This window comes from Rhagoletis pomonella, unplaced genomic scaffold, assembly GCF_013731165.1.
Source record: "Rhagoletis pomonella isolate Grant_MI unplaced genomic scaffold, Rhpom_1.0 Rhpom_scaffold_00013, whole genome shotgun sequence".
Classification (NCBI taxonomy): domain Eukaryota; kingdom Metazoa; phylum Arthropoda; class Insecta; order Diptera; family Tephritidae; genus Rhagoletis; species Rhagoletis pomonella.
Genome location: NW_023458567.1, coordinates 1,172,938 through 1,192,817, shown reverse-complemented (window position 1 = coordinate 1,192,817; position 19,880 = coordinate 1,172,938). Strand labels below are relative to the sequence as shown.

Here is a 19,880-nt window from a genome sequence, read left to right as displayed (position 1 = left end):
AAATGGGAATTGTTTTGTACAGTTTATTTTCGTACCCTGTTCTGAATATCTTTTTTAAGTTTTCATTTAAAAACAATTTCGCGATGGAACCTTATTCTTTATGCAAAACTCGAGATAATGCATTATTTAAGATTAATGTGCCACCATTTTCGTGAGTTTTGCTCATATGTACATACATATGCACATATTTCTTCTATTCTGGGCTTAAACGTATTGCACTCTATCTCCTCATTGATCTCGGACCCCAACTCCATCTAAGCTTAGCACCCTATATTGTATCCTTTATGCTGATCGATTGTATATTTTTTAACGCAATCTTATATGTTTATTATTTTTCTCAAATCTTTGTAGACTAAAACCTTTGAATGACAGCGTTGCTACTTCAAGGCTTCGAAATAGCAGCTATGACTTCTACAAAATGTAAATTACAGTTTTTCCACAATATTTTTTTACTAAAAAACGGCCTCAAGCAGTATCAAGAAAATAATTGTTATTGGGCCCACAACACAGTGCCACAATATGTCAAGTTACACCAGCAGTTAAAGCAGGAAGAAGTTGTACGAAGCAGCAATGCAAGAAGGTAAGTGGGGATACGGGCGGGTGGGGACTGTTAATCGGGGACCTGATTAAAGTGCGCTGGTTTTTCAAAATCAAACGCAAAATTTGGAAGCTTTTCTATGCCATGAAAGATGCAATATAGGTTTCATTTCATAAGTGAATCATCACTTTATTACTTTTTGTATCTGAACTCATTCTTGAACTTTTTGTATCTGAACTCATTGTAATATTGATTGCTGCAACATTTTACTGCATGCAACTTCAGTTTTATTCAATATATTCTATTACGAATAAAATTCCAAGCAACGCTGGGGGCAAAGTTCAAACTTCGCGCTTTGTACGGGCTGCAGAAAAAAAAAAATCCAAATCTAAATCAAATACAAAATTTGGCCTTGACTCCGAGCCTTTGGCCTTCAACTGCAGCAATTCGCTTTAATATGCTTACACCAATCGCCATTCTTATTTATTTACATGCATATGTATGTATGTATTAGTGTCTTGCAATCGAAATTTTGAGGCACTCGAATAGTTTCAACACTTTTTTTTAGCTTTCGAATTCTAAAAATAAAATAATTATTTTCGCTAGATTTTAAGTGAATATTGAATACCACTTCTGCAGCATAGCCTAATAAATTTAAGCTTTGTTGTTGTTTGCGTATGTTGTAGCACATTTTTAATATATGGCAAGGTAAATATTTGGATTTGCCGCTGTAATTCACTTCCACTTCTACTGGCAACTGGCTCTGGCAAATGCCACCAGCGCCAAAGACAACAGCCCGCCAAGTACGCGCATATACGTACATACATACATACATATTTAGTTAAAAAGAGCTAAACAATTGAGCAAAAAGTAAATAAACAATTGCATGGAATTTATGTAAATATGGCAATCTTTGTGTACATTTGGCCGTATACTCAAATCTGTAAATGGTTAGAAAAAAAGCGCCAAAAATAAGAATTCTTATTTGAACTTGATACAGCGTAGTGCTGTGGCAACCGCCAACGAATAATCTCCACCACTACTCCACCTCTCTCTGGCCTCTTGCGGCCTTTAAACGCTTGGCTACTGGCCTTACTCGCTTACTTGTTCGGTGGCTTTTATTTACACGAAATTTTCGAAAGTTTATTACACATCCGCGGATTGGCTGAAAATTGCTCATTCGGCTGGTTGGCCCCGGCGATTGCTTCACCGCCTTGCTGCCTATGCCGTTGCGTCTGTTTCGGTTTCGGTTTCTGTCTCTATTATCTTTTATCTGATTAAGCAGCGCGCACTTTTTACGATGATATTATTTGCCGTATTTATTTGCTGCAGAATTAACTGCTGCCTTATTTTTATATTTTTGTTTAGGTCTTTTTAAAAAATCGTACCAAATGAATAGAAGTTTTTAAAATGATTTCGTTGAAATGCCATTTGATGAGCAATTGAAATGCGAGTGTGTGCATTAGGGTGGACTCAGCCCCTAAGAGTGTTCTATATCGAAAAAATATACTCATACTTTTTTTAATTTGAAATAAAAAAACTATTTAGCGGTTGCTCGAAGCGCTCAAATCTTTCCAAATGTTTTCTATAGGGAAGCAACTTTTCGTAGAAATGGTGTTGAATTCTTGAAAATCTATATTTTTCGATCGGAAGGCTCTAGTTCTCTTCAAGAGACTTCCAATAATAATCGGGTTATTAGGATTGCATCACGCTAATAATACCATTGCCCATATTTACATCGATATCATTTCGATAAAAATAACAATATCGATATCGATAGATAGCGATATAAAAAATCTGTAGCTAAATTTTACATGCATTTTTATCGATAACGACTGTAATATCGACCAGCTTTAGATAACAAAATTTTTAATGATGACGATAACAATATCGATATACACTCATTCAAATGTATATTGCATGTATGTACATAGGTAAAAATCGTAATCGTAGTGTAATCGGATTAAAGTAGATCTCTAAACATTTGAACTTCATGGCCTTTACTTTTTCAAATATGAAAACGTTTGAAAATTTGTTGTCTTACCTTGTTCCCTTATCGGCCAAAAGCTTGAACCCACAAGTTACAAACAATTTGAACGAGTCGAGGGCGTTAGACGCCAGGCGTGCCAGCGTAGGTAAATAGATTTGTTGGATAATATGCCTATGACCTCCCTAAAGTTTACGTTACGATAACAGTAGGAGCTTCCTGTAGTTACAAAATAGATGTGCGTGACAGTGAAATATACATACATATATATATGTCACACTGATGACTGTTTCAACGGCGATTACAGAGCCACATGAGTGAGCTCGTATGCCGGTTGGCATGAAAAACGAGTCAAACTTGTTCTCTGCGCTGCTGTACGAGAAAATTACCGTCCCGGTGGGACAGCGGAAGACTACAGTTCAATCGGGTATGGATATATAACAGGCTTCAGGTTACTTTATTTTGTGTTAACTTTTCATTATCAAAAAGGCCGTGTGTCTCCACTTACAATAAGCTGCCGCAAACTAATCCAATACTCTGTCAGCGTTCACTATAACCAATTACTCACACATTCTCTCTAATCATCCACTAAGTAGACACTGCGAGCTTATATCTCAGCTCTTCCTCATGCTATTTTCCACTCAGCTAATGGCGACTGTCAGTGCTAATCCTCTCCCTAATAGTCAAATCCGGCTGCGCCAGCACAGCTCACCTCCTTCGCCGCTGTATTGATCATAAAATTCGCATTTCGACAGCAATTGCCAGCCATTGATTGCCACTTACTTACGCTGTTGCAGGTGACAAAGAAAAATCCATTTTCACTATTCTAGTTTCAATCAGTTTCCTTTTCAGCCATTCGTTTTTGTTAAAAAATTGTTTTTTTTTTATAATTTTTTAATATTTTTTCAGAAATCATTTTCAATTTTGTTTTTGCAGTTTCCTTTTCAACAGGAGTAATTGGCCACTCAAACCGTCGTCGACATCAAATAAAAGTCGAAAATTGGCAGCGCGCGTCTGTCACCAAACTTCAAAACTTTAGAATTTATTTGCGCTGTTGCACGTGTTTTTTTTTTCTATTCGCTTTTTTGCCACGTTTTTTCGGCAACTAGTGGCAATCGAAATGAAAGTTTTTATGGGAAATTTGCCATTTTGTCGCAATAGAGATTGGTTGGAAAGCGATAAAAATAGTGGGAACTGGAGAAGTGTAAAAATTAAAAAAGGAAAGCAAGGAATTAATAAAACTGAAAATAAATTTGTTTGCTCCTTAGCTAAATGAAAACTGATTTCATTTGCTATCTGCTTTATTCTTTCGCTAAATATTGCACTTAAGATAGTGGATGGGCAGGCGTATTATTCCACCAAGCAGATTAACTATAGTATGTACTATCAACTAACCATCACGCTTAGAAATATAGTGTTGCTTTAATTGCATTTAATTAACAGTTCAATTCTATTTTAATAACAAACACATTTAGCCAATTTAATTACCAAACACTACTTCGACGCTCTTAATCAATTATTAGCCGCAGGACTCTCACCCACACATCCGCTCCTCTGCTGTAACTGTTACTTAAGCGCTTACTCAAGTGTTGAACTCAAGCTGAGCCAATTGCGTGCCGGCTCATATTTCACTTTTCGAATTTACTATATTTTTGTAGTAGTGTTTGTTGTTGTTTCTAAAGTTACAAGCAATTACATTAGTCGCACTATTATTGCTTGCATACTCCCAGGCGACTATACATTTGATGCGCTTTGCTCGCTTACATAAAACTCATCATCGATGACGCAAATCGTCGAAAGCCAATCGCCGGGCGTTTGATGCATTGAACGCGTGCTTTCTAGAAGCGAATTGCATAAACTAAATACATAAGTGTGCACAGCAATCTACCAAAGTTGTAGCTGTAATATTCGAGCGTTTTCTCCACGCGCCATTGTCTGAGTATCTATGGTATTGCATCGCCCAGACGGATTGCACAAAAGAGCGCCTAAAGATAGATTGCAAATCGGAGGTGCGCTGACGCTGAAATATTTCGATTTGTTGAGACATATTTTTTTACAATTTCTTAATGTAGTCTACTTTTACGTAGAGTAATAAAGTTTTATTTCAGGATTTATATAAAAATATGATTTCTGAAATAAATTGCAGTGCAATTTCTGTTACTGAATAACTATTTAAAAGAAATAAGTATGCGGTACATTTTTCAGGTATTGGTCACTGCTAGATAGTAGGGAATTAGACCAACCAACCAAACCATGCAAAAGTATTGTCGATGCGGTATTAACTGACTTAAGGCTCTTGGTTTGTCAACCATATCGATCTGCTTACTGAGAGTAGGGAGAGTCTAAGTAGTAAAGGAGGGGTAGGCCATTTTTGGAGTCTGAAAGAAACAGTGCAATACTAAAAAGTATTTGTCGGAATACTCTAAGAACACATATGCAAATTTTTAACGCTAGACCTAAGTAAAAAGACATGATGCTATGAAGACATAGCTACAAGTTTCTCTGGCTGTTTTGCTAAGAATCGCGGCTTTACAAGACTCTAAGAGGAAAATGCATCTAGAACCATCGCTGGCCTAGAACTGCGGGATTTTAAAAGAACGGAAACATCTACAGTTAAATAGGAAAAAGGGATAACACATTTCGATAATTTTTTTCGGAGTGAATTTTTATTTTTAAAGAAATGTATGCTTGTAAATTTAAATATACTATGTAGCTCTGAGTTGCTTTCACGTTCTTGGCCCTTCGTTGATTAACCCTAAAACTCGACTTCCGTCACAAAAACCCCAGAGTTTGTGTTTTTTCCAAGATATACTTGAATATATTATTAATTAAGTCAAATGAGAAGTAAATGGATACATAAATATGTTCAGTTGACGAATAGAGAAGTACGTATTTCTCATCCATTATATGTTGCATACTTTTAGGCACTTGTCATCCGCATTAGTTCAAAGTGTTGGGGAAAAGCTTTTAAAGGCAAAATATGACTCTGACATTGGCGTTCCATGTGCCAGTTCCATCGGTGGAATTTAATTTTCAAAGATTGCATGAGTATTTCGAAACTATTCTTTTACTAGAGTATTTTTTGAGTAGTCATAAATAAATGGAAAAGATTTTTTTCTCTATGAGCTTTGACTAAGTGGCTTACTGGGCTGCACCTTTTTAAGTGGACATAAACGCATGTGTGTATGTGTTTTTATATTAAAGGTATTCATCCAATTGTGCAAAATTACGAAATGCGTAAATTTAAGAGTTTACACAGAGTCTTACACGAACGCACCTCATTAAACAAAGTGTCAAGAAATCAAAGACTTAGTCCTCTTTGGAAAGAAATTCTAGTCGCTGCTTAAAAAACTGTGAATATTTTCGCAAAAATTATAATAACTCAGATTTAAACATTTTTTATTTCGAGTTTGTCCTCCTTGTAAGTTTACCACATTGTTTACGCAGTGAACTCGAGGCTTAAATTTACGCATTTTGTTTAAAAGACTGCTCATAAAAATTTTAAAAGGTGGATAGCGAGTCGAACACGGTTTACGAGGCATTTAAGAGTTTAAAAGAATACCCTGATTAATTCCTTTTAATGACCACTTATCATCTTTTACCCTCATTACGAGTACTAAAATTGCATAAATATTTCACAAAATTTATTTGCATTTAACATTAAACGTTCTCTTCTTAATGGCATCAGTAGCACACGCTACGTTCAACAACCCACCTCTTTTCAGGTTTCTATTTCTTCTTAAGCACCACTTTGGCGAACTTTTTCAATAAATTCAAAGAACCTTTTCTTCACAACTACTTATGTATGTACGTTTATTTGTTCTTGTCTGTGTAACAATCACATTTTTTAACTTAGTCCTTTCCGCCCAAACCAGCTTTCGCTAACACTTCCTCTACAGCACTCAAGGATGCCAAAGCAAACGTTGTTGTAGGCGGTGAGTGTTGCCACACAATTGCCATTTTTAGGGCTTCAGCAAGCCCCGACAAACTGTTGGGTAAGCAAAGCATATCAAAATAAAAATTTCATAGCAAAAGCTGGCTGAAGTAGGCCAATTACGCTGTGATCGAGTAAACTTAGCGCGATTTAAGTCTATTTGCAGCCGAAAAGCATCCTCTAAGCTGGGTCATTTCGATATATTTTTAAACCCATACACTACTGTTGAAATGACAGCTGAAAAAACAGGCTTTTCAGGTTTCGAAAAGCGCTAAAATAGAACTGATTCTTAGTAGCCGCTTTATTTCCAGCCTTCTTCTTGTCCTCCAAGCCAACTAAACTTTCGTAACTTATCATCAATTAAATCGCTGCAGTATGAAGGCTACTGTACTCAATAATCTGTGCTCTTATCGAAGCAAATTTCGCATGCATGTCCTCCTGTCTTTTGCGTACTTTTGGTCAGCAGCACTGCACGTGTGTGTGTGCTTATGTTACGTATACGCCAACGTGCCTCCTTTCTTGATAGTCGCCTTACGCACTTAGGCCACCTCACTTTCAAATACTTTTATAGTTTCACTTTGTGGGTTATGCAAAGCCCAAGCGGCACAGCTTAAACTTCTAAGTTTGTTTTAATTGCCAGCTGACCAACTTACTTAGTATTTATGTGCAAGCAGGGGAAACGCTTGCAAGTTTTCCAAGTTGCCATGCAATGAAGCGCACAAATAAACTTGTGCATACAGAGGCATATATATTGTATAAGCAGAAAATTAAACTAACGCTGTAGGAATGTAAGAGTCTGCAAATATTTGCTAGAAGCCAATATGTAAAAGTCAGCTTGTTGGAAAAAGTTTACTAAAAGATTCTTAGAAGTTCCTTGAGGCAACACATTTCTATTTATGCAATTCAAAAGCTCACGAGTCTGGGATTGTGTGGTTATAAAATGTAGCATAGCTAAATAGATTTAAGAAGAAACGACTACAAAATTCTGTAGAACGAAAGATACTCGATTATGAAACGATCTTAACCGATAGATACGATGCTTTTTGCTCAAGGTGTAGGCGTATTAGAATTACAGGTAGTATAAGTAGTTCTGAAGCCTTCCACTTTTTCTTAGAAGCTCTGCAGTGCATCCTTGGGCGGACCACAGAATGACTTTCTGGTTCCCTTAATCCTCCTACGAAGACAGTTGCGAACACAGAATACAATTGAGAAAATTTCCTAGGCCAAAATACGTCCGCCCCAGTACTGATATTAGTAAAGCAAACTTCGGAAACTTCCTCGATATTTGTGATCACATTGTTGAAAAAATTCTCCACTATGCATGCCTGTTAATACACCAGGGCACATACAGTGGCCGGAAAAAATTTAGCCGCACCACATCTTAACAAGTTTTAACATATTATTTTTGTTGTTATTTAATTTTGGTTATTTCTTTCACATATAGTGAAAATCTAAGTTTCAAACTTTGTGCAATGTTTAAGAAAAATCGTAATCGTAATTTCGTAAAAATGTCAAGCCTTTTTAATTATATTTCCTAGAAAGATTCTGAGCATGCAGCGCATTATAGCCCATTGAATTCTAGTGTAATAAAGTGCATGTTTCAAATGGCCAGAAATTACTGTTGAGTTTTCATAACTTTCTTTTATCCAAGTGGTTCCGGTTTGCTCCCATATAAAGAAAAAAATTGTGCGTGTTCGTTATATGAAAGCTTCATTGCGTCGTACTTCAAGAAATTATTTTGTAAGCCGTTTAAGAAGTGCACAAAAAATAATAAATGAAGGTACTACAGTTAGGCAATGGCATGCTTTGTAACATTCGAGGTGGAGCAATCAGCAGTAGTTTATTAGGCTTTAGCCAAACGTATCGTTGAAGCTTTTAAAGCGCCACTCAGCTGCATAACAGTAATCAGATTCGCTAACTACTATTTAACAATCTAATTTGTTTCTTATATTCTGACACCATTCACATACTATACGTATGTTATATGTAAGTATGCCGTTCAAATAACTTTTCGCCGCATGATTTCCGCTCCATTGTGTCCCAACGACATTCCGCTGTCATGCAGCACACACACGCGTGCAGTGGCACTTCCGAAAGTGACAGTTGTAGCCAAATGTTATTATTAGCCGTTGCGCACAATTGCCCACATTTTCAAAAAAAAAAACAAAAAAAAAAAAACAAACAGCACCAAGGCAAAAGTTGAGTTCGCTCAATTACTTCGTAATTTCCGGGTGTCACGTACGTGTGGTTGCACTTTCACGCCAAAAATTGCAGCTCATGGAGGCAAAGATCAGACGAGTGAGTGGATAATAAAAAAAAAAAATGTAGAGCCACCAAAGGCGGGGCGGCGAAAAGTAGGGGATGATTTGGCAGGCAACTAATGAATAACTAATAGAAAACGAGCAAATAATCCGTGACTAGGCTATCTTTCAACCAGATAAGAGGCTTTCATTACTATTAATCACAATCTAAATTTTCCGTTTGAATCTGCCAGAGACTTTTAGCCAGAATGCATAGCGGAGGACTTTGGTGTAATAACAGCCCAACGCCTTCCTCGGATCTCATCGCAGTAGTTTACTAAATTTTTCTTAAATTTTGTCAGCTGCCCTCCCTCGCTCGCCTGCTCTGTTTGCCTGTACGCCTGCAGCTACTACAGCTTCCGCACTTCCGGCGTTGATTGCACCAATTTACTGGCACTGCCACTGCAGCTGCCTGTTTTTGTTTTTATTCACTTTTAACGCCGGGAAATTGCTCGCCATTGCAAGCGAAATGATGTGGCTGCACGCTGCTCTGCCTAAGAAAAATGTTTTTCATTTTCGGATAGTTTACGCCACTGATTGCTACTTAAATTATTTTTATAGCTTATTTCACTTGTATAGAGAAAAATGTCGTCTGTTTTTGTTTTTCGTTTGGTTTTTTTTTTTTGTGTGCTTATCACATTGCTATTTGTGCCACCTGCCTGGCACTTTAAATTTAATTTTTGTTGTCCCGATTTTGCAGCACCTCTCCCTCCTACGACTACTTTTGTGGCTTAAGCTGCTGTGGTGTCTGCGGTCGGCGGCCAATTAAACTCCAGGTGCCGCGTCTCAACGATGGTTGTGGCTGAAACTACATTACACCTTCATTTGCTTCTTTGATTTTTATTTGCTCAACATTTGAGTTACATAACTTTGCTTGCAACAAGTTGATTTCGCTGGCTGGTTGGTGATTTATATAACCTTGTTAAAAATGCGCTGCATGTAGGTGGTGTGCATGGCGACAAGTTTTAGTAACCGCAACAACTTTAGCAAATTGAGTGACGAAAATTACACAAGCACCACATTGACACATGTTGCAAGTGTGGACGGGTAAAATGCAACGTGATGCGGAAGTTATTGAAAGTACGAACTTGTAACTGTAGAAATTTGTAGAAAATAGAAATCCAGCAGGCGGGTAAATGAAAAGTGAACTGTGCTCGGTGGAAAGCGCCAGTGAAAACGGAAATAGTAGTCACTGGAAATAATTTAGTGCTGTTTTTTAAAAGCAAATTACGTATTCGCTTGCTCAAGTGCCTAAAAGTATGCCGCATTCGTTCTTCACTTTTGTACTTCTCGTCTGGCTTGTGAACTATTTTTCCAAAAGCACTAATAGCTGGCAAGCTGAAATAATAGAATTTGTTAGCTCATTCTGTTCTCATTAACTCTATTTCCTCTTGAGTTTATTCTTGAAGGAAATTTCCAGCGGAATATTTTCTTCTAATCTAATATGGTTTTAAGGATATACACTAATTTACATTTCCTGTGATTACAAAAGCCTGTCAAAAACGCTGCTGTGAGCATATTTTTCTCTAAGCTCGATTATACTTTAATGAGTGGCTACTGGATTTTTGTGCTATTATGAAGTCATCTTTCTATGCCTCTTTTTTCCTCCTTTTAAAGTGATGAAGTGATACGAGTGATAAAAAAACAAATAAGAGTATTTTTTTTTTGTTGGAACCAGGCAAGAAAAAAGGACTCAGTTCCTTTTACTCTATTTTACATCTGCGCGATATACGAAAGCAGGTTTTTGGGTGACAAAGAACTCAGGTGTTCATCTCTCAACAGATCACGGCCAAATCCCTCTTACCTAATTCTTGCAAAAACGGGGGCTGAAGCACAAAAAGTCACCCGCCGTTTCATCCCCTTCAAGGCAGGATGGCCAAATGGAAGTTGTCATGTTCGCTTAGCACGGTCAGGTGTTTGCGTCACATGAAGTGACCAGCCAGCAGTCCAAGAAGTAGTCTGCAGTCCCGTCTGCTCAATTAGAACAAGTGAAGCTAATATGAGTTTCGCCCTCCTGCAGACACTTGATACCTCCGAGTCATTGCTGAGTCTCTGATGGTGGCTTCGATGGCGGAAGTGGGAATTGCAATAACTGGTTGGGGTGGTGTCTCATTACCAGGTACTCCCGAGTGATGTGGCACACAAAGTAACGCAATCTCGTTATGTTTATTAACATAACTTAGTCGAAACTTGCATTACCGAACTAGTTTGGCAGCTTGGCTCTGTAGTGGCAGGCAGTTAACTCCTTCGATCCACCTATTTTCCACCTCGCAGTCTATGACCGTGAGGATTACAAATAGCTCAGCTTAGAGGACCGAAGCATATTCCCCAAGAAAAAAGTGAAGCTTATGCCCATTAACTTCGATTGAGACCAACAGATCCTAAGTCAGTTTTGGAGCCAACAGTGCAGATTTTACGATGTGTGAGGCCGGGCAGAGTTATGGAATTAAACAAACAGTGCAACACTGCGTAAAGAGCAGTGCCAGGTTTTGTAGAGAAAGCAGTATGGTTCTGATCATAGAGGTATAAATCCAGAGGATTTCATGTGGTTGCCGACCCAACGTTTTGCCGATTACCTATTTACATTGCCAAAATGTCGCTAATGCTGTGAAGGTCTTGTGCTCCACGTGAGATTTTCACGTTAGTTTCGTATCTTTTTAACATTACTCCTAGATTGATTGTTGTTACCAATACGACAATGCTTACGGCTTCGGTCACCAATAAGATACGACCACCTTAACGAATACGATTATAAGTACAATTACGAATACAAGAGATCGTTTGCTACCAGGGAAACGATAAAACTGATATTGGTTATGAGAAATATACCGATAACAAATTCTTATTGCAGATATTTCGACGCACATTTCGATAAATCGATCCATAAAATTACCGTTAACAAATCAATATCGTCATTATATCGTTGAATAAATCGATAAAGATGTAGATTGATAAAAAATAAGTCTACAGATCGAAAAATATATCGATAAACGATAAAAAAATGCGATAAAGTAATCGTAAAAATTTCGCTGAATTCATTGATAGCTGATACGTATAGTAATGTGCTCAATGTTCAACACATTCGAAATTCTTAGAGTGTTACGTATACGCCGTGTCTGCTAATGAAGTCCTGCACTGACGTAAACTAACGCGCATGCTTCTATGAACTCCATTGTCATTCCTTTTAATTGTGCTGCAAATTTAGTGTGCGTATATGTATGTCGCCATCCAAACACACTTTTGTGCATGCCTCACACATTATCTGCTTTCTAATGCAATTCAATTCCATTTTTCCTTTGTGCGAGCATCAACAGCATTATCACTCAATTATTCGTTATCCATTGTCTAATAGTTGCATCATCACCAGCTTCTTTAGCATTGGCAATGGCTTTCAACAAATCAACTTCACTGGTAAAAGACAACAATTTCATTGGCATTCACTGCTGGAATATATAACGAGCGTATTCTTTCAAGCGCTGCTAATGCGTTTAGTATAACCTTACATTTTTTCTGTATGCATTCGTTAAATGGTACTCGCTTGCCACTCAGCACATTTCTGCTGCTATTATCGACAGCTTGTTAAACATTTTTGTGCGCTAACCAGCTACATAAGTCGAAACGTTGAGACCAAAGAAGCCTGTGGCGCTCGACGCTGTGCCGGCACTTACGCCCAGTTGTCAGACTGCTTGACCAGAGTACAGAAAAGTTGCATCATCAGCATTGTGCAGCAGATTAGTGGAGAAAGGCATTAAATGCATTATTATGCGTTTGCCATTTAAGCATTACAAAACGAGCCGAACCACATGCAGAGGGGAAAAGGGTATACAAATACAAGGCAGGACAAAAGCTGAATGCTTAGCGCGCAATTATATACTTACTGGTGAAAGCACTAATATTCAGCTTTTCAACTTTGTGGCAACTCAGCTGCTATATATGCATGCATGTATCTTGCTCGTATGTCTCTTCTTCTTCTTCTTTTAATACTGGCCTTTTCTTCTTCTTGACGTGCGCTTGTATAACTTGAACTTCAACGCCTACTCTGTACCTGTACCAGTTTTTACATTGACATTGAACCGCGCTGCCTTCAGAATAAAAACACATCTACGTCCACACACACACACACACACTTGTGGCTTTCTATGTATCGCTATTGACTCTTCAAAACTATAATCCCTATTACGCACGCTTGTTTATGCTGCTTATTTGCTGCCGTTGCTGTTGTTGTTGCTCATCTTATTGTTATCATTCTTGTTATTACTTACTATTATTTTATTATTTGTACCTTTTGTACCGTTATTTACTTGTAGCTGACTGTTTACGGCCGCATGCGTCCCTCGGTCGTCGCTCGCTCGCTCTGTTTGCTGCTTTTGTTGGCATTTTACTTACTGCGTCTTATCACACAAATGCTGCTTCTTCTGGTTCTATTTCTTTGCTTTACTTTAAACATTGCATTGTGTTATTGGTTTTGTTTACTGCCAACAAGCTGTTGCTGCTGTTGTCATATTGACAGTGACATTCATGCTTCGCAGCACAGAGCGCTTCAGGTTGCACAACGCTATAAAAGCACACTCACCCATGCGCACACGCACACACACACACAAAAGCCGACAAGCGCTTCTGCTTTCTTGCTTTCTTTGCTTACCTTCCCTCCGCGCAACTTTCTTCCTGTTTACCCTCACTTTTTGCGCCGCACAAGACTTCTTCGCTTCTGCAACAATTTCAACGCGAACAATTGAGGTGGGCAATAAGTTTTTCAATTCGCTACCCATTCGTCGCGGCACTCACGTTCAAATGGCACTCGACTCGACGGTGATCAAAGTCGGTAAACTGGCATTTGTGTGGTGCATTTTAGCAGCCAAACACACACACACACACACGCACACTCAAGCAGCAACACTTTGTTTACATAATGCTGCAATGGCTTTTATTGAATTTCTTGAACTCACCTGTTTGTCCTTTCCTTTCCTGCATGGTTTTCCCCCACTTACTAGTACGTATGTATTTATTAAATTTCTACATCATTTACATTCCGTTGCATTCCCCCCTTGCACTTAAAGAAATGTCCTTTCGACACGTTTCAATTGTTTTACAATGCAGCAATGCCAATTAATTAACTCATTTAATTGGCAAAGAAAACGCAGCAGGTTAAGCGAAATTGCAGCTCAAAGTATAGCAAAGAAATGCACGCATGAAATGTATCATACGTTTTAGAGCGGGGAAGAATTCCTTGTGCCAAGTGAGCAAAAACTGAAGGAAGTGCGAAAAAAAAATGCAATGTCATTCATGCAGTAATTTAAAATTAATTGACGAGAGAAATAAAGTGGTTATTGTGGAAATTATTGAGGGACAATTTTTAAGTAATTGAAGTTTTTTTCTTCCTTTATGTCTCTTCAAGTTTTCAATTCTAAGTTCTGAGTTCTCAAATCGCTAGCTAAGGATTGGCACGTCAGCGTATTACAAAGCGATTGGCCGATCGATTGTGAACTGGGCTGTGGCGTTGAGTTGCCAGGGACTGTTTGGGTCCAGGTAACGCAGCCTCAGACGTGATTTGGCGGAAAAAATCAAATTTGCAACATACCACGTACGCAATATCCAATGCTATTTCTGAATTCCAGAATAGAACCTAAAATAAAATCAAAAAGAATTACTATAATCCGACCAGTCGTTTTTTCAATAGCTAAATATGTATGTCAAAAGTATCATTTGTTTGTAGTATTAAACCAGCCGAGATAAAACTTCAAAGGCAAAAGTGGTTTTCTTTTCTTTTTCTTGCGCCGACTTCTAATTTTTCATTTCTCCCTTAAGACACGATATTTTATCATGCAAAAACCGAAAGAACAAAGATTTTGAACAATTTAGTGTATTATTTATAATTAATTTTACGAAAGTATAAAAAAATTATATTTATTCCTTCATATTTTTAGACCTGCAAGGTAAGCTGCCTTTGTCTACAGTCCGATACTACTACCAACATGTTGCTTAATAGCTACTCTTTCAGTTTAAATTTATTCCAGGTGCCACTGGTTATTTCTCATATTACCATCACTGCGCTTTTATGGCATTTTTGGGCGATTTTGAGGTTAGATTTGTATGGGAGGTATGCTTTAAAATGAACCGATCATGACCATTCTTGTTTGTTTTCTTCTTTATTTGTGTCCACAAATGTTACTTACGCCAACTCCGTCTAATTTTTTCCAAAAAAAAGTATGGGGCGGCACCACTGAGCGCCTTCTTTAGAACATGACAAGGCTTTTTATGGATTTTAACCATCCGTTTAAGCCACACACAATCAATTTGCTGTACTATATGGACTAAAGACTGGTCATCAACGACATCGAAGGTGTTAATTAATCACTTAATGCAGACGAAGGGCTCAGGATGCTTTAGTCTAATAATAAAGAGTGCAAGAAAGCCTAGCCCTGGCTTCCCGTGATTGTCGCAGGGAGTCAACAGTTTCTGCCGCAGAGAATTAGTCAAAATTCTCTGAACGAAGTATTGAACAGTTTCCTTTCTTTCCAAAACAATTTATTAGGGGAGGGCTATGTTCCGTTATTGTCCAATTTGGATTGCTTGATCCTTGAATCGGCTTTTTTCTTTCGCATAGTGAAAAGTGATAAGTGGAGCTAGCAAATCAACTGAGAGTTCATTTACTGCCCTAATTGCTTCGGATCTCGGCCACGTTCAGGCTTTTCTAACCAATTTAAGTCATAAATCTGGCGAGGATAGCAGATTTCGGAATGGGATTCTAAAAATTGCAGCGAAAATTTGTTTCTCACAAATTTTTAAAACAAAAAATCTTATTGCATGAATATACTGCGGATTTTTATGGAGAAAACGGAGCCTAAAAATATGTACCAATTAACTATAAACAAGTTGTACACAAATTTATCGACAGTGCTTGTAGTTAGGCTCCGTATTTTGCATAAAATCCACAGTCTATTCATAATTTAATTTTAGAGGAATGGAAGTTCGCATGCAAATATTGCATATTTTTAGGCTCACTTCTGATTTGGTATAAAACAAAATTGCTATGATTTTGTAGGTGTGCGAAGTGAAGAGTTTTGCGTTTAAAAAGTGAATTTCAGCTATTTTATTGAAACTATTTTAAGCACAATTTCTGGGTATCTTTGCAATTTTCGCTTATAAAAACACTCTGTAAAATAGCGAGAGACTCAGTAAAGATGAACATAAAATAACATAAAATATGCTTCAAAAATAAATAACACTGATGCTTTCCTCTCCAAAAATATTTCTTAGCAATGAAAAATATTTTTCCCCAATCAAAACCCATTCTTCAGTAATACGCCATGGAATATTAAACAGCTTTTGGGTCATCCAAATGCTCAGAGTAGTCCAGCGCATCAAATGCATTGCTTCTTAGCCGTTGGGCAATGGAACTAAACAAATGCACCACGCTGCTGTCCACTTCATATTTTTAAATAAACATTTGTGCTGCCCTATCGTCGCAGCACACCAACTCTTTCACTCTGTGCGCAATCCCACTGCTCGCCGCATATCAGCTCCGCAAGGCGTTGTAATTTTTCAGTAAAATAAACAATCGCTCCTCGCTGCTAAATCGCCCCTTGCCTTCCCCTGCCACTTTTTCGACTTCCCGCCTGTCCATCCAGCTACAAATAACAGGACAGTTATGTGACTGCTCGACGCTTTGTGGCACCGTTGGTGGCGTAAGCGCTTGCAATGACTGCACCCGTATGCAAGTTATTATTTGTGTGAGTGTGTGTGTGTGTGTATTTGTTCATTGGTGCAATGTATTGGCCACGCAACGGCAAACAGCTGTCAGCTATGGACTTATGACTTCCGCTTGCAACTGGGCAGTGTATGCGCTTGGGTGAGTGTATATACATATGTATGTATGTAGGTGCGTGTGTGTGCATGTGGCTGCTTCTGCAATTCTGCTGGCATGTAGTTGCTTCATTTGCGACAGCTTCCGTTTCCGGTGAATCTTATCTGCTCGTATTTGTTTAACATTTTCTGCATTTTTATTGCAATTTGCTTACACCTTTTTTTTGTGCCTTTTTCACTCCATTGCAATCTGCCTTTGTTTGCATTTGGAGACTTTCTTTTTCTTCTTCGCCGAATTGTTTGCCTAGCAACTTCTACACTCCTTCGTTCTCTTGCCATCTCCCCTTTTCACGATTGCTCAGCTGGCCAGCGCTTTTGCCGCCGCCAAGTGAAGGTGGTTGGTTGTGATTTTTTGCGAGCCATTCACTCTTCCTTGTTTTCGCTGATAATTTTTAATGGCCACAATGACCGCTGGCCTACTCAGAACGTTCGGATGAAAGAAAGGACACTTAATTTGCTGTAAACAGTAGACAAGTCATTTTCCTATGTAAATATTAGATGAGCACAAATATTGAAATTTAAATAAAGTTAGAAATGGGAAATATGCGCTAAAACGACGTACATACGTATTTAAGGCAATGGGTAGAGCAAAGGCAGAATTGATGCAGTAAATAAACTTGATTACAATTTTCAAGCAACAATTTAATAGCAGCTCTATTCTAAGACCGCGTTTCACCAAACTTAAGCGAATGAAAATATGGCAACACTGTGCTAAAAGTGGCGGTAAAAGCAGGGTTGATATGCAAGTAAACAGCTGATACACAATATTGTACTATGTGTATATTGATCAGCTGATTAAAATTGTAACATCTCTGAGTGTAGTTATTCTGATTTAATTTTTATTTAAGTGAAGAGCATAGGTCACTTATATTAAAATTAAAAACAAATGAAAATTGATTGGTGAAACCAAAAATTCGAAAATTAAAATAATTTTTACTTAAGTGAATCTGCTGAAATGCAGCTTAAGAGGGGCAGATTGAGTATGGAACTTCTATAGACATTTTCAACTTCTGTCTATTTGGCTTCACAATGACTGTGTACACTTTTTCTTTTCAAAAATCCGCTAAAAACCATTAAATGCTATTTATTACATTTCAGTTGTCCATCAAGAATTTTTATATCGCATACTTTGTTAACAAACGAATAAAATCGTTGCTTATTTAGACGTCTTTATTGAGTGCTCGTCAAGTTTTTCGCTTTTCTTTTCCAAGGAATTCCATTCAAAAATCGACGTTTTTACTCGCATAAAAAATTTCAAAGATGAAAACCATTTGTTCTACAGGTACATATGTCTGACTGTATGGATGTGATTCATTTATTTTTCATTTTAATTTTTTTTTTTTAATAAAACATTGTAGTAGAATGAGTAAAACAGCAAACAACTAATTTTCTAAAGTAAACAAAAATAAGAATATTTCAACTATTTTCTGGTGGTTCCACGCGCAAATGTTCAACTGATTGATACTTTTGATGCGTTTGGCAGATCGCTGAGCTATTATTTCCGAATGAAGTAAACAAATCATTTATTAGAAAAACATAAAAATTTTTATGAGTTTTTTTTGTGTAGATGAAATGCTCAAAAGTCTAAATACTTTTTTTCTGATTAAAAAAAAAAACTTTATTTTTCCGGTGAAGTCAATTTTTGGCACCATTTGCTTCTCCTAACCCACAGGGGACAATGATTTGAGCACAATTGCGGCAATTTGATGACTTAAGATGAATTCTTCTTAGATATAGAAATACTCTTTTGTTAAGATATTTTTCATAATTTCTTCTTCGATTAACTGTTTAGAAAAAGTGCATTTAAAAATTAATTGTTTATTTATTTAATCTGTCTCAGCATGCGTCTCCTTGAAGATATCTGAATTCTTTTTAAACTAACTTTGTTTTGTTCTAAATTAAAATATTTCAATATTTATAGCCGAGCATACACTGTTTTGAAAAAAAGTGAACTTTGTTCTGCCAAGTCGAATGAATAAAATAATTTTAGAAATCAGAAAATGTAGTCGAAGTTTATTGCCAGAATTCCACACTCACATTTCGCTCGCACATTTCGATAAATCCATCATGATGACTACGCTTACAAATTTTATTTTATTTTTTTTTACTTTTTCTGATAGCGCTACAAATTTAGCAAATCTATAAACAAATAGCAGACACAGATCATTTTTGATTGTTAATAAAGGAAAGTAACAAAAAAACTGTTTGCTGTAGCAGACACAGATCATTTTTGATTGTTAATAAAGGAAAGTAACAAAAAAACTGTTTGCTGTACGCTAAATTGTGCAGAAGTTTAGTCAAATAAAAACAGTGGCAATAAAACAGCAGAAAGTGCTAAACAAATTCAGCAAATCAACAACGCTCGTAATTGTTCATGCGCTATAATTAAAATGCAATAAACAATCAAGCGGATGCATGAGTACAATTCTGCATACATATGTACATACTTATATAATTGTGTTAAGTGCATAAGTAAATAGCTTCATACATATATCTTTGTTTGGGACAAAAACCTACCATAAAATCCATATTCGCTTTGATGAATTTTTTTTCGCCGCCGATTCTGGTTTTTTCTTAATTAGGGTTTGACGCTTCGCAAGACCGTACTTGTGCTTTTGAAATAATAAAATTAACTAATTTAATTAGATATACAAATACGTAAATCTGACGGCGGCGATTTTAAATCAATGTTTATTTTTTTATTCAATTCAAATTTAATAGTAAATGATATATCTCAATTCTCAAAAAGAACAAAGCATTATACTGATGAACTATTTGCTATCCTTACTAATATTATAAATCCGAAAGTGAGTTGGTTTATTTGTTACGCTTTCACGCTTTAACTATTCAACCGATTCCCATTAAATTTTGTACACTGCCCAACTTAAAATATAGGATAGATTTAATCTCGTTTATACGAGGGGGCGTGGCACCTCCCATAAAACGGAATTTTCATACCGCATATCATATCTCAGAAAATATTTTTGATAAGAGTACAGGAACTTGGAGGAGGGCTGCCACCTGTTTAAAAAGTCAAATTCGACTTGAATTAAGGGAATTATTTATTAAAGAATGGATGACAAGAGGCTTAAAAAAGTTGTAGTTTTAAAGTGTTTTGGAAAGGGTTGATACCTGTTCAAAAAGCCAAATTTAAATTAATTATTAGCAAGCTATCTGAAAAATTAATATATGGGTGTCAAATGAAAGATTGCTAAGAAACCTTCAGACTAAACATTTAAAATATTACTGAGGTGTTTT

At 37.0% G+C, this 19,880-nt stretch overlaps 1 protein-coding gene across 1 annotated transcript in view; it reads left to right on the top strand.

The window, feature by feature from the left end:
- Nucleotides 1-493: 493 nt before the first annotated feature.
- The window catches only part of LOC118748447 (basement membrane-specific heparan sulfate proteoglycan core protein), a 219,569-nt gene continuing 200,182 nt past the window's right edge, over nucleotides 494-19,880 (top strand). The window contains exon 1 of the mRNA XM_036482885.1: nucleotides 494-580. The gene's annotated coding sequence lies outside the window, so the exon portion shown is untranslated. The remainder of the gene's footprint in view (nucleotides 581-19,880) is intronic.